At 50.6% G+C, this 13,127-nt stretch overlaps 1 protein-coding gene across 4 annotated transcripts in view; it reads right to left on the reverse strand.

Annotated features, from left to right (window-relative positions):
* Window positions 1–764: 764 nt before the first annotated feature.
* LOC102944985 (zinc finger protein 436-like) overlaps window positions 765–13,127 on the reverse strand; it is a 112,961-nt gene continuing 100,598 nt past the window's right edge. Inside the window, exons 1-3 of one of the 4 annotated variants that reach the window (XR_006286932.1) lie at window positions 4,469–4,522; window positions 3,320–3,826; window positions 765–1,370 (exon numbers count right to left, since the gene is read on the reverse strand). The gene's annotated coding sequence lies outside the window, so the exon portion shown is untranslated. Of the gene's footprint in view, window positions 1,371–3,319; window positions 3,827–4,151; window positions 4,420–4,468 lie in introns of those variants that run through there. The other 3 variants (XR_006286933.1, XR_005223191.2, XR_005223190.2) reach the window with 3 other exon arrangements.

Genomic DNA, 13,127 nt, shown 5'->3' on the forward strand with positions numbered 1-13,127 from the left:
GAAGACATTATATACACACAGAGACCATGAAACAAAACTTCCTCCCACCTCACTCCCCCGCTGGCAACAGCTTATCTAAAGTGATCCTCAAGTAGAGCCATTTCCAGCACAAATCCAGGTTTTCTCACCCTTCCCCCCACCCCCCACACACATACAAATTCACTCTCCTGCTGGCAACAGCCCATCCCCCTTTGAAACCCCTCTTTATAATGCGCATGATAATCAAGGTGTGTGGGGGGGGGGAAGGGTGAGAAAACCTGGATTTGTGCTGGAAATGGCTCTACTTGAGGATCACTTTAGATAAGCTGTTGCCAGCGGGGGAGTGAGGTGGGAGGAAGTTTTGTTTCATGGTCTCTGTGTGTATATAATGTCTTCTGCAGTTTCCACGATATGCTATGCATCCGACGAAGTGAGCTGTAGCTCACGAAAGCTCATGCTCAAATAAACTGGTTAGTCTCTAAGGTGCCACAAGTACTCCTTTAGCATCCATAGGGTCTCACTCTGGTGTGGATTCTCTGATGGGTAATAAGGTGTGAGTGCCTCCTGAACTTTTTCCCACACTCAAAGCCTGTGTTATTTCTCTCTCCCGTCAGGATTCTCTGCTGGGCTGTGGTTTCCTTGAGACCTTTATGAGTTCCCCGATAATTAACAGATATTCCAACTTTCTGCGCTGGCTGGTTTCCCTGCCGCTTCTCTGGCCTGTGCTGCCCCTGAGAGACTTTTCCCTGCTCACAACTCCTGGACACGCTCTTTTTGCATCTTTGCAACAACGCCCCATGTGGTTCCACTTGCTCATCTTCCTGCTGACGATTCTGTTCCACGGTCTCTCTCACCATCCCATCACCTGCTGGGACAGAGAAAGAAAAACCTTAGAAACCGGAAGGGAAAAGGGGAGAAGAAACCAAGAAAATAGCTGAAGATGGAAAAAAATCAGGGACTGAATTTCCCCCAACTCTTCCCCAAAGGGGCGAGAGGAGGGGATCAATTCTGCATCCAGTTCCCATCCAAACACTCAGGGAGATGGGAGTTTGGGGAGGGAACTACTGCCAGGAGTTAGTCAGGATGGGTATCAGAGTAGCAGCCATGTTAGTCTCTAAGGTGCCACAAGTACTCCTTTTCTTTTTTTCAGGATGGGTAGGAAGCCATAAACAGTATTTGCCCAGAGGATATGACACCTGCTGGGTACCATCCTGAACCCAGAGACCTCACAAGGTCTTTGCTGGGAATCCCAGCTGTTTTCTTCAATGATCCCTCACTCATGCAGCTGCCTCTCAGGATCTCTGTTTCCTCTGAGCCCTGGAGATCTGGGGCCCACGGCTCTTCCCCTCGTTCCAGCTGGGATATGACATCGGGTTTGGAAACTGGAAACCCTGCTCAGGGGAAAGAAGACCAGTGAGATCAGGTAACAGCAAAAGAAGAAATTACACAACTTGTGTATTAACGATGGTTCTTGTTAGGATATAGATATTCAGGCCTGTCTGCAAAGGCCTGTACTTTAAGAATTTAGATTTATTCTTATCACTTGGCTAGTTAGAGGTATAAAAGACAGAATCACAATCACTGTCTGCCGGTGTAAGGTCCTTCTCTTACTGTGACAGTCTGAGCCCCTGTTCTTAGGCTAAGGCCTTTGACTGAGTAACAGAGGCAGCCATAAGCTGGGAAGCGACCGGTCACATCCTCACATTCCAAACTAGTCACATTGAAATAAGGTGCTATTGGGCTGTTAGGAATACACTCCTGTCCTGATAGTGCCTATCATCTCCAGAGAAAGGGAAGTGCCTAGAAGATGTAAAAGGAAACTTAGTTTGATAGCATCCTGTCTGGCAAGAACTCACTTATCAATAGCTGGGATGTGAAATCCTGACTTCTGTATTCTTTTGTCATTATAGTTCCCACTTCGCTATTGTTTGTCTGTATAATCGCTGTCTGGTTCTGTGATTGTTTCTGTCTGCTGTATAATTAATTTTGCTGGGTGTAAACTAATTAAGGTGGTGGGATATAATTGGTTACATAATCATGTTACAATATGTTAGGATTGGTTAGTTAAATTTCAGGAAAATGATTGGTTAAGGTATAGCTAAGCAGAACTCAAGTTTTACTATATAGTCTGCAGTCAATCAGGAAGTGAGTGGGTGGGTGTGGGGAGGGGAAATGGGAACAAGGAATGGGGCTGGGGAAATTCGAATCGTGTTTGGCTAACGGCAGGAATGGGAACAAGGACACAGGTGTAAGGCTCTGTGGTGTCAGAGTTGGGAAGGGGGACACTAAGGAAGGAAACTGGAATCATGCTTGCTGGAAGTTCACCCCAATAAACATCAAATTGTTTGCACCTTTGGACTTCGGGTATTGTTGCTCTCTGTTCATGTGAGAATGACCAGGGAAGTAAGTGGGTGAAGGAATAAGCCCCCTAACATTTCTTTGAGATGTGTCTCCCTATGGGTGCTCCACTGTAGGTGCTAGCCCATTAAAAATAGCTGTGTAGACTGGCGGCTTTCCACCCTACTGTGCCCCTTTCAGGAGTCTGATTTGTCTTGCGTACCTCTGAGTTACGCCTCATTTAAAAACTACTTGCTTATAAAATCAGACATAAAAATAACAAAGCGTCACCTATCAGGGGATAGCCGTCTTAGTCTGTATCCACAAAAACAACAAGGAGTCCGGTGGCACCTTAAAGACTAACAGATTTATTTGGGCATAGAATTCAAGGTAACATTTACAAATTGGAGAAGTGAGCTGAATGAATGAGATGAAATTCAATAAAGACGAGTGCAAAGTACTAGACTTAGGGAAGGAAAACCAAATGCACAACAAACAAGTGGGGAATAGCTGGTTACGAGGTAGTACTACTGAAAACGATCGGGAGTTATAGTGGATCACAAATTGAATCTGAGTCAACCACATGACTCAATTGTGAAAAAAACGTAATTAAGCACTGGAATAGATTAGCGAGAGAGGTGGTGGAATCCCCATCATTAGAGGTTTTCAAGGACAGGTTGGACAAACACTTCAGTGCTGGGGGATGGACTAGATGCCCTCTCATGGTTCATTCCAGCCCTATCGTTCTTCTACGATTCTATGCTGGGGAAATGTTTGGTCACTTGATTACCGTATTGACCGACCCCTCCCACTAGCACTAAACCAGCGAGACATTTTAAAACCCTCCCAGTAACAAAGTCTGGGAACCGAATGGGAGAGAAGAGCAGAACAAAAGGAGTGACATTGGGGGATTCCCCCTGACATTGTCCCCAGGGCAGCACACTCCTACAGCAGGGGGTACAGGGAGAGTCAGGAGCTGGCTTTTCCTCCCCCTGCACCTCACCTTGTTCGTAGCAAAGTGAATCCACCCAGGGATGCGGCAATAAGCGTGCGTGGGCCGGTCAGAAATCTGGGAATCTCTCCCCCCAGTTATTTCTCCCACTGCCCTTTTCAGTCTCTCTCTCTCTCTCTCTCCTTGTGTCTCCCTTCCCCTGTCTCTTGCTGGCACCCAATCCTGGGGGTTCCCTCTCCTATGGCTGGATCGGCTCCTGCAATTGCTGAGGGGAGGAGAAGCTCTTGGTGCAGAGTCACTTTCATGCCCATTCCCTGAGGTCTCTATCCATCGCCTGGAGTCTCTTGCTCAGATGTTGGTGTGGGCAGAGCCTTGGGTTGCCCTATGGGGCTAATTACAGCTGGAGAAAATCCTCACCTTGGCTGGGCACAGAGGAAGCTTTACTCACGGTCACTCCCCAGCCCCGATCCCGCTGGGGGAGCAGCAGCTGCTCAGCCTGGGCTCCCAGATCACAATCGAGGCAGCAGCGTCTGAACCAGGAGGCTCAACCCCAATATCCTGAGGCAGAGAAAGAGAGAAAGTGAGTAACTTTCCCCCCTTTAGCAACAACTGAAACCCCCTACAGGGACACACCCTGATCTTATCTGCCCCCCCATGTTAATTTGAAGTCACTCCCTGTTCTGCCTTGCAGTGACTCCGGATTAACACGCCTCTCAGCGAGACCAGAAACGTGGCTCAGGCTGGAGGAGGCCAGACTCCTTTTAAATGGATCATTGCAGCGGGGGATCGAACTGCTCTCGCCCCCTTCGTTCCCCATGTGCTGAGAGAGAATCACAGCAACAGTTTCCCATGTCCCCCCGCCGCCTGAACCCCCCCTTCACACCATCTGCCCCTCCCCGGCTCCGGGAGTCTATGTTTTCGCGGCTGCCCCCGGCGTCTCTCAGCCAATCAGCGAGCGGGGCGCCCTCAGGCGCACCGTTAACCGCCTCCGCCCGTAGGTTGGGGCAACGTTATTTCCGGCCCGAGGTGCGTCAGGAACTACATCTCCCAGCCTGCCCTGGGGCGCAGCCGCATTCTCGGGCCCAGCCCGTACATATCCCCCCGTTCATATAGACCGCCCCGCCCCGCCTGTCAAACGCGGTGACACCGGGTCAGACCCGGGAGGCGGGTTCGGCGGCGATGGGCCCCCGCGCGCGCTACCTGAGCTGGGAGTGAGCGTGGGGATCGAACACGGATGGCGCATGCTCAGTAGTAGCTGCTGAAGCCGCTACGCCCTCATTCTGCCCTGACTTGGCCCTAAACTTCCCTACGCGGGAGAGGGGAGGGGCGGAGTGTGGGAAGGGGGCGGACACTGACTGTGCGGGGTGTGCGGGGCTCAAACAGCTGGGAGCGGGGACAGGGAAGCGGCCAAATCCGGGGTCGGGGAGCGGGGGCTAAGCGGGGGGGGGCAGAACCCCGGCACGGGGAGGGGGAGGGGCTGGAGGGTATTTTTTTATCCCCCCCGCACCGACAGCCCAGCCCCCGTGTTGAGTGTTGTGCTGTGTGTGACGTTTTGTGTGTCGTCTTATGTGTGTGTGACGTTTTGTGTGTCGTCTTATGTGTGTGTGACGTGTTGTGTGCCGTTGTCTGTGTGGTGTGTGATGTTTTGTGTGTCGTCTTATGTGTGTGTGACGTGTTGTGTGTCATGTGACGTGTTGTGTGTCGTGTTGTGTGGGTGTGACGTGTTCTGTGTGTCGTCGTCGTATGTTTTGTATGTGATGTTATTTGTGTCACGTTGTGTGTTGTCTTGTGTGTGTAGTGTTATGTGTGTATGTGACGTGTTGTGTGTGTGTGTGTATCGGGGTTGTGTGTCGTCTTCTGTGTGTGTGTGCCGCTGTTGTGTCGTGTGTCGTGTTCTATGTGTGTGTCAGAGTCGTCTGTTGTGTGTGTGATGTTTTGTGTGTTGTGGTGTGTGTGTGTGTTGTCTTGTCTGCCTTTTGTGTGTCCTGTTGTGTGTGTGTCTGATGTGTTGTGTGTATCTTTGTGAGACTGGTTGTGTGCAGTGTTGTGTGTGTGGGACGTGTTCTGTGTCATCTCGAGTGTTGTGTGGAGTGTGTGTGTGTCATGTTGTCCGTGTGCTGTGTGTCATCTAGCGTGTGTGTGACATGTTGTGTGTGTGTCTGTGTGGTGTGTTGTGTGAGCGTTTTGTGTGTTGTGTGTGTGTGACGTGTTGTGTCTCATGAGAATGTGTGTGTCGGTATTGTGCATCGCGTGTCGGTGTCGTGTGTCGTACATCAGGTTCTGTGTGTGTGTCGGTGTCGTGTGTCGCGTTGTCTGTGTCTGACGGTGTCATGTGTTTTGTGTTTGATGTTATTTGTGCCCTGTGTGTGTAGTGTTGTGTGCCATTTTGTGTGTCGTCTTCTGTGTGTGTGTCGGTGTTGTGTGTCGTGTTCTGTATGTGTGTCACGTGTTGTGGGTCATGCTTTGTGTGTGTGTCGCTGTCGTGTGTTGTGTGTGTGTGTCACGTGCTGTGGGTCGTGCTTTGTGTGTGTGTCGCTGTCGTGTGTGTGTGTGTCAGGTGCTGTGGGTCGTGCTTTGTGTGTGTCGCTGTCGTGTGTTGTGTGTGTGTGTCAGGTGCTGTGGGTCGTGTTCTGTGTGGGTGTCGCTGTCGTGTGTTGTGTGTGTGTCACATGTTGTGGGTAGTGTTCTCTGTGGGTGTCGCTGTCGTGTGTTGTGTGTGTGTCACGTGTTGTGGGTCGTGCTCTGTGTGGGTGTCACATGTTATGTATGTGTCGTTCTCATGTGTTGTGTGTGTTGTCTTATGTGTGTTGTCTTGTGTGCCTTTTTGTGTGTCCTGTTGTGTGTGAATCTGACGTGTTGTGCGTTGTGTTATGTGTGTCTTTGTGAGACTGGTTATGTGTAAGGTTGTGCGTGTGTGACGTGTTGTGCGTGTGTCGTGTGTGTGACGTGTTGTGCGTGTGTCGTGTGTCGTCTTGACTGTTGTGTGGAGTGTGTGTCGTGTGTCGTCTAGCGTGTGTCTGAGACATGTGTGTTCTTGTGTATGTGTGTCTGTGTGGTATGGTGCGTGTGATCTTTTGTGTGTCTTGTGTCTGTGATGTGTTGTGTGTCGTCTTCTGTGTCTGTGTGTCGATGTCATGTGCTGTGTCGTGTGTGACGTGTTATGTGTTGAGTGTGACGTGTGTTGTGTGTCTGAGGTGGGTTGTGTGACGTGTTGCGTGTGTTTGTGTGTGGATGATGTGTTGTGTGTGTCATATTGTTTGTGTCTGTGTGATGGGTTGTGTGTGTTCTGGTTTGCATGCGTGCAAAGTTTTGTGCGTGATGTGCAATGTGGTGTGTCTGTGCATGTGACATGCGATATGCTGTGTACAACGTGTGACGCGCAATGTGATGTGTGTGCGACGTGTTGGGTCTGCGCTTGTGACGTCCCACGTGTTGTGTGGGTGATGTGCGACGTGTGAGATGTTGTGGGTGACGTGCGACATGATGTGTGCAAAGTGCTGTGTGTGTGTGACACGCAACTTGCGACATGTGTGTGGCGTGGGACATGAGACACGCTGTGTGTGCCACATGCAATGAGTGGGGTCTCGTGTGTGTGTGACATGTGTTGTGTATGTGTCGGTGTCGTGTATGATGTTTTCTGTTTTGTGTGTGTGTTGTGTTTTGTGCCATTTTGTGTGTCATGTTGTGTGTGTGTCAGTGTCATCTGTTGTGTGTGATTTTTGTGTGTCATGTTGTGTGCCGTTGTATGTCATGTTGTGTGTGTGTGTCGGTGTTGTCTGTCTGTGAAGTTTTCTATGTGATGTTTTGTGTGGTGTGCCATTCTCTGTGTCATGTGTCATGTTGTGTGTGTCGGTGTCGTATGTTGTGTGTGATTTTGTGTGTTGTGTTGTGTGCCATGTTGTGTGTCGTGTGGTGTGTCATTTTGTGTGTATGAGACGTGTTTATGTACCTGGGACATCTGTTCTATGTGTGTGTAACGGGCTGTGTGTCATGTCAAGTGTTGTCTTGAGTGTGTGTGTAACGGGCTGTGTTTCATGTTGTGTGTTGTCGGGTGTTGTCTTGAGTGTGTGTGTAACGGGCTGTGTGTCGTGTTGTGTGTGTGTCCGTGTCGTCTGTTGTGTGTGTGTTGTGTTGTGTGCCGTTTCATGTTTCGTATCATGTGTTGTGTGTCATGTTGTGTGTGTTGGTGTCGTGTGTTGTGAGTCATTTTTGTGTGTCGTGTTGTGTGACATACAAGGTGCGATGTGTTGTGCATCACATGTGATGTGTGACATGCAACGGGTGATGTCTGCAATGTGGTGTGTGCGACGTGTTTGCTGTGTGACGCAACATGCGACGTGCTGTGCATGTGATGCAACATGTGACGTGCGACATCTGACATGCTGTGTATAATGTGTGACGTGCGACATGCTGTCTCTGCAATGTGCAGTGTGTGCGACATATGTGTGACGTGCTGTGTGTGCCACATGCAACGTGTCGTGTGTCTTGTGTCATGTGCCGCCTTGGGTGTGTTTGTGTGCATGTGACGTGTTGTATGTGTGTGTGTCGGTGTCGTATGCCATCTTGCGTGTCTCTGTGTGTGTGACATGGTGTGTGTGTGTGTGTTTCAGTGTCGTCTGCCGTCTTGAGTGTGTTTGTGTGTGTGTGACATGGTGTGTCAGTGTCATGTGTTGTGTGTGATTTTTGTGTGTCATGTGTGCCATTTTGTTTGTCGTGTGACTTATTGTGTGTCATGTTGTGTGTCTGTGTGTGACGTGTTGTGGGCGTGCGCACGCGTGCGACTTGTGCGTCTGCGAAGTGCGACGTGTTGTGCGTGACGTGCGACGTGCAGTGTGTGCGACGTGTGTGACGTGTTTGTGTGTGTGTGCGCACGCATGTGACGTGTTGTGCGTCACATGCGACGTCTGCGATGTGAGACATGTGACGTACTGTGTGCGCGACGTGTGATCTGCTGTGTACAACGTGCCACGTGCGCTGTGTGTGATGTGCAATGTGCGACGTGTTGTTTCTGTGTTGTGTGTCATGTCGTGTGAGTGTCATGTTGCGTGTGTATCTGTCGGTGTCCTGTGTCATGTTGTGTGAGTATCGTGTTGTGTGTGTCTGACAGTGTCGTGTGTTGTGTGTCATGTGTGTGTGTCATTTGAGTGTCATGTTCTGTGTGAGTCGGTGTCATGTGTTGTGTGTCATGTTGTGTGTGTGTGTCAGTTTCATGTGTTGTGTTGTGTGTATATTATGTTTTGCGTGTCATTTGTGTGTGTGTGTCGGTGTTGTGCGTTGTGTCATGTGTGTGTATCGCTGTTGTGTGTTGGGTTCTGTGTGTATGTCGGTTTCATATTGTGTGTGTGTTGGTGTTGTCTGTTGTGCATCGCGTTGTGTGTGTGTGACATGTGTAGTCTTGTGTGTCGGTGTCGTGTGTCATGTGTCTTGCTGTGTGTCGGTGTCATTTGTGTGTGTCGTGTGTGGTGTCGTCTGTCATGTAGTTTGTGCGTGTCGGTGTCGTGTGTCGTTTTGTTTGTGTGTGTCAGGCTTGTGAGTGTCGTCAGTGTGTCGTGTTGTTTGTGTGTGTCGGTGTCGTGTGTGTGTTGTGTGTTTCCTTGACTACAGTGTCTCATGTTGTTTCAGTGTCTCGGTGTCGTTTCTGTGTGTGAGACGTTTTCTGTCTGTGTCTGTCGGGGTCATGTGTCGTCTTGTCTGTGTGTGATGTTTTGTGTATGATGTTTGTGTGATGTTTTGTGTGTGATGTGTGTGTGTTCTCTTCCGTGGCCACACAGCGTAAGTCACAAAGCATTTCTCTCATGGAGCAACGGTGACACTGGGTGGCCACTCAGGGTAATGCACCAAGAATTTCCCTTACGGAGCAACAGTGACACTAGGTGTCCAGTCAGGGTAATGCACCAACAATTCCCCTCACGGAGCAACAGTGACACCGGGTGGCAACTCAGGGTAATACACCAACAATTTCCCTCACGGCGAAAAACTGACACTCGGTGGCCAGTCAGGGTAATGCAACAACAATTTCCGTCACAGAGCAACAGTGACACTCGGTGGCCAGTCAGGGTAATACACCAACAATTTCCCTCACGGAGCAACAGTGACACTCGGTGGCCAGTCAGGGTAACGCACAAACCATTTCCCTCATGGAGCAACAGTGACACTCGGTGGCCAGTCAGGGTAACGCACAAACCATTTCCCTCACGGAACAACAGTGACACTGGGTGGCCACTCAGAGTAATGAACCAAGAATGACCCTCACGGAGCAACAGTGGCACTCGGTGGCCAACCAGGGTAATGCACCAACAGTTTCCCTCATGGAGCAACAGTGACACTGGGTGGCCACTCAGGGTAATGCACGAACAATTTCCCTCACGGAGCAACAGTGACACTCCGTGGCCACTCAGGGTAATGCACAAACAATTTCCCTCACGGAGCAACAGTGACAATGGGTGGCCACTCCGGGTAATACACCAACAATTTCCCTCACGGAGCAACAGTGACACTGGGTGGCCACTCTGAGTAATGCACCAACAGTATCCCTCATGGAGCAACAGTGACACTGAGTGGCCACACAGGGTAATGCACAAAGCATTTCCCTCAAGGAGCAACAGTGACACTGGGTGGCCACTCTAGGTAATGCACCAACAATTTCCCTCACGGAACGACAGTGACACTCGGTGGACAGTCAGGGTAATGCACAAACAATTTCCCTCACGGAGCAACAGTGACACTGGCTGGCCAGTCAGGGTAATGCACAAACCATTTCCCTCACGGATCAACAGTAACACTCGGTGGCCAATTCAGGTAATGCACAAACCATTTCCCTCACGGAGCAACAGTGACACTCGGTGGCCAATTGAGGTAATGCACAAATCATTTCCCTCATGGAGCAACAGTGACACTCGGTGGCCAGTCAGGGTAATACACCAACAATTTCCCTCACGGAGCAACAGTGACACTGGGTGGCCACTCTAGGTAATGCACCAACAATTTCCCTCACGGAGCGACAGTGACACTCGGTGGACAGTCAGGGTAATGCACAAACAATTTCTCTCACGGAGCAACAGTGACACTCCGTGGACACTCAAGGTAATGCAAAACTATTTCCCTCACGGAGCAACAGTGACACTGGCTGGCCAGTCAGGGTAATGCACAAACCATTTCCCTCACGGATCAACAGTAACACTCGGTGGCCAATTCAGGTAATGCACAAACCATTTCCCTCATGGAGCAACAGTGACACTCGGTGGCCAATTGAGGTAATGCACAAATCATTTCCCTCATGGAGCAACAGTGACACTCGGTGGCCAGTCAGGGTAATACACCAACAATTTCCCTCACGGAGCAACAGTGACACTGGGTGGCCACTCTGAGTAATGCACCAACAGTTTCCCTCATGGAGCAACAGTGACACTGAGTGGACACACAGGGTAATGCATTTCCCTCAAGAAGCAACAGTTACCCTGGGAGGCCACTCTAGGTGATGCACAAACAATTTCCCTCACGGAGCAACAGTGACACTCGGTGGCCAGTCAGGGTAATGCACCAAAAGTTTCCCTCACGGAGCAACAGTGACACTGGGTGGCCAGTCAGAGTAGTGCACCAACAATTTCCCTAACGGAGCAACAGTGACACTGGGTGGCCACTCTGAGTAATGCACCAACAGTTTCCCTCACGGAGCAACCGTGACACTGGGTGGCCAGTCAGGGTAATGCAGCAATAATTTCCCTCAGGGAGCAACCGTGACACTGGGTGGCCAGTCAGGGTAATGCACTAACAATTTCCCTCACGGAGCAACAGTGAAACTGGGTGGCCAGTCAGGGTAATGCACCAACAATTTCCCTCATGGAGCAACAGTGACACTGGGTGGCCAGTAAGGGAAATGCACTAACAATTTCCCTCACGGAGCAACAGTGACACTGGGAGGCCTGTCAGGGTAATGCACCAACAAGTTCCCTCACGGAGCAACAGTGACATTCCGTGGCCACTCAGGGTAATGCTCAAACCATTTCCCTCACGGAGCAACAGTGACACTGGGTGGCCACTCTGAGTAATGCACCAACAGTTTCCCTCACGGAGCAACCGTGACACTGGGTGGCCAGTCAGGGTAATGCACTAACAATTTCCCTCACGGAGAAACAGTGACACTGGGTGGCCAGTCAGGGTAATGCAGAAATAATTTCCCTGACGGAGCAACAGTGACACTGGGTGGCCACTCTGGGTAATGCACCAACAGTTTCCCTCAAGGAGCAACAGTGACACTGGGTGGCCAGTCAGGGTAATGCAGCAATAATTTCCCTCACGGAGCAACAGTGACACTAGGAGGCCAGTCAGGGTAATGCTGCAACAGTTTCCCTAATGGAGCAACAGAGACACTGGGTGGCCACTCTGGGTAATGCACCAACAGTATCCCTCAAGGAGCAACAGTGACACTCGGTGGCCAGTCAGGGTAATGCACGAACAAGTTCCCTCACGGAGCAACTGTGACACTGGGTGGCCAGTCAGGGTAATGCAGAAATAATTTCCCTCACGGAGCAACAGTGACACTGGGTGGCCAGTCTGAGTAATGCACCAACAGTTTCCTTCACGGAGCAACCGTGACACTGGGTAGCCAGTCAGGGTAATGCACTAACAATTTCCCTCACGGAGAAACAGTGACACTGGGTGGCCAGTCAGGTTAATGCAGCAACAATTTCCCTCATGGAGCAACAGTGACACTGGGTGGCCACTCTGGGTAATGCACCAACAGTTTCCCTCAAGGAGCAACAGTGACACTGGGTGGCCAGTCAGGGTAATGCACTAACAATTTCCCTCACTGAGAAACAGTGACGCTGGGTGGCCAGTCAGGGTAATGCAGAAATAATTTCCCTGACGGAGCAACAGTGAAACAGGGTGGCCACTCTGGGTAATGCACCAACAGTTTCCCTCAAGGAGCAACAGTGACACTGGCTGGCCATTCAGGGTAATGCAGCAACGATTTCCCTCACGGAGTAACAGTGACACTGGGTGACCACTCTGAGTAATGCACCAACGGTTTCCCTCACGGAGCAACCGTGACACTGGGTGGCCAGTCAGGGTAATGCACTAACAATTTCCCTCACGGAGAAACAGTGACACTGGGTGGCCAGTCAGGGTAATGCAGCAATAATTTCCCTCACGGAGCAACAGTGACACTGGGTGGCCACTCTGAGTAATGCACCAACAGTTTCCCTCACGCAGCAACCGTGACACTGGGTGGCCAGTCAGGGTAATGCAGCAATAATTTCCCTCACGGAGCAACCGTGACACTGGGTGGCCAGTCAGGGTAATGCACTAACAATTTCCCTCACGGAGCAACAGTGAAACTGGGTGGCCAGTCAGGGTAATGCACTAACAATTTCCCTTACGGAGAAACAGTGACACTGGGTGGCCAGTAAGGGTAATGCACTAAAAATTTCCCTCACGGAGCAACAGTGACACTGGGTGGCCACTCTAGGTAATGCACCAACAGTTTCCCTCAAGGAGCAACAGTGACACTCGGTGGCCAGTCAGGGTAATGCACCAACAAGTTCCCTCACGGAGCAACAGTGACACTGGCTGGCCACTCAGGGTAATGCAAAAACCATTTCCCTCACGGAGCAACAGTGACACTGGGTGGCCACTCTGAGTAATGCACCAACGGTTTCCCTCACGGAGCAACCGTGACACTGGGTGGCCAGTCAGGGTAATGCACTAACAATTTCCCTCACGGAGAAACAGTGACACTGGGTGGCTAGTCAGGGTAATGCACTAACAATTTCCCTCATGGAGCAACTGTGACACTGGGTGGCCACTCTGAGTAATGCACCAACAGTTTCCCTCATGGAGCAACCGTGACACTGGGTGG

Source organism: Chelonia mydas, chromosome 21 (assembly GCF_015237465.2).
Source record: "Chelonia mydas isolate rCheMyd1 chromosome 21, rCheMyd1.pri.v2, whole genome shotgun sequence".
Classification (NCBI taxonomy): Eukaryota; Metazoa; Chordata; order Testudines; family Cheloniidae; genus Chelonia; species Chelonia mydas.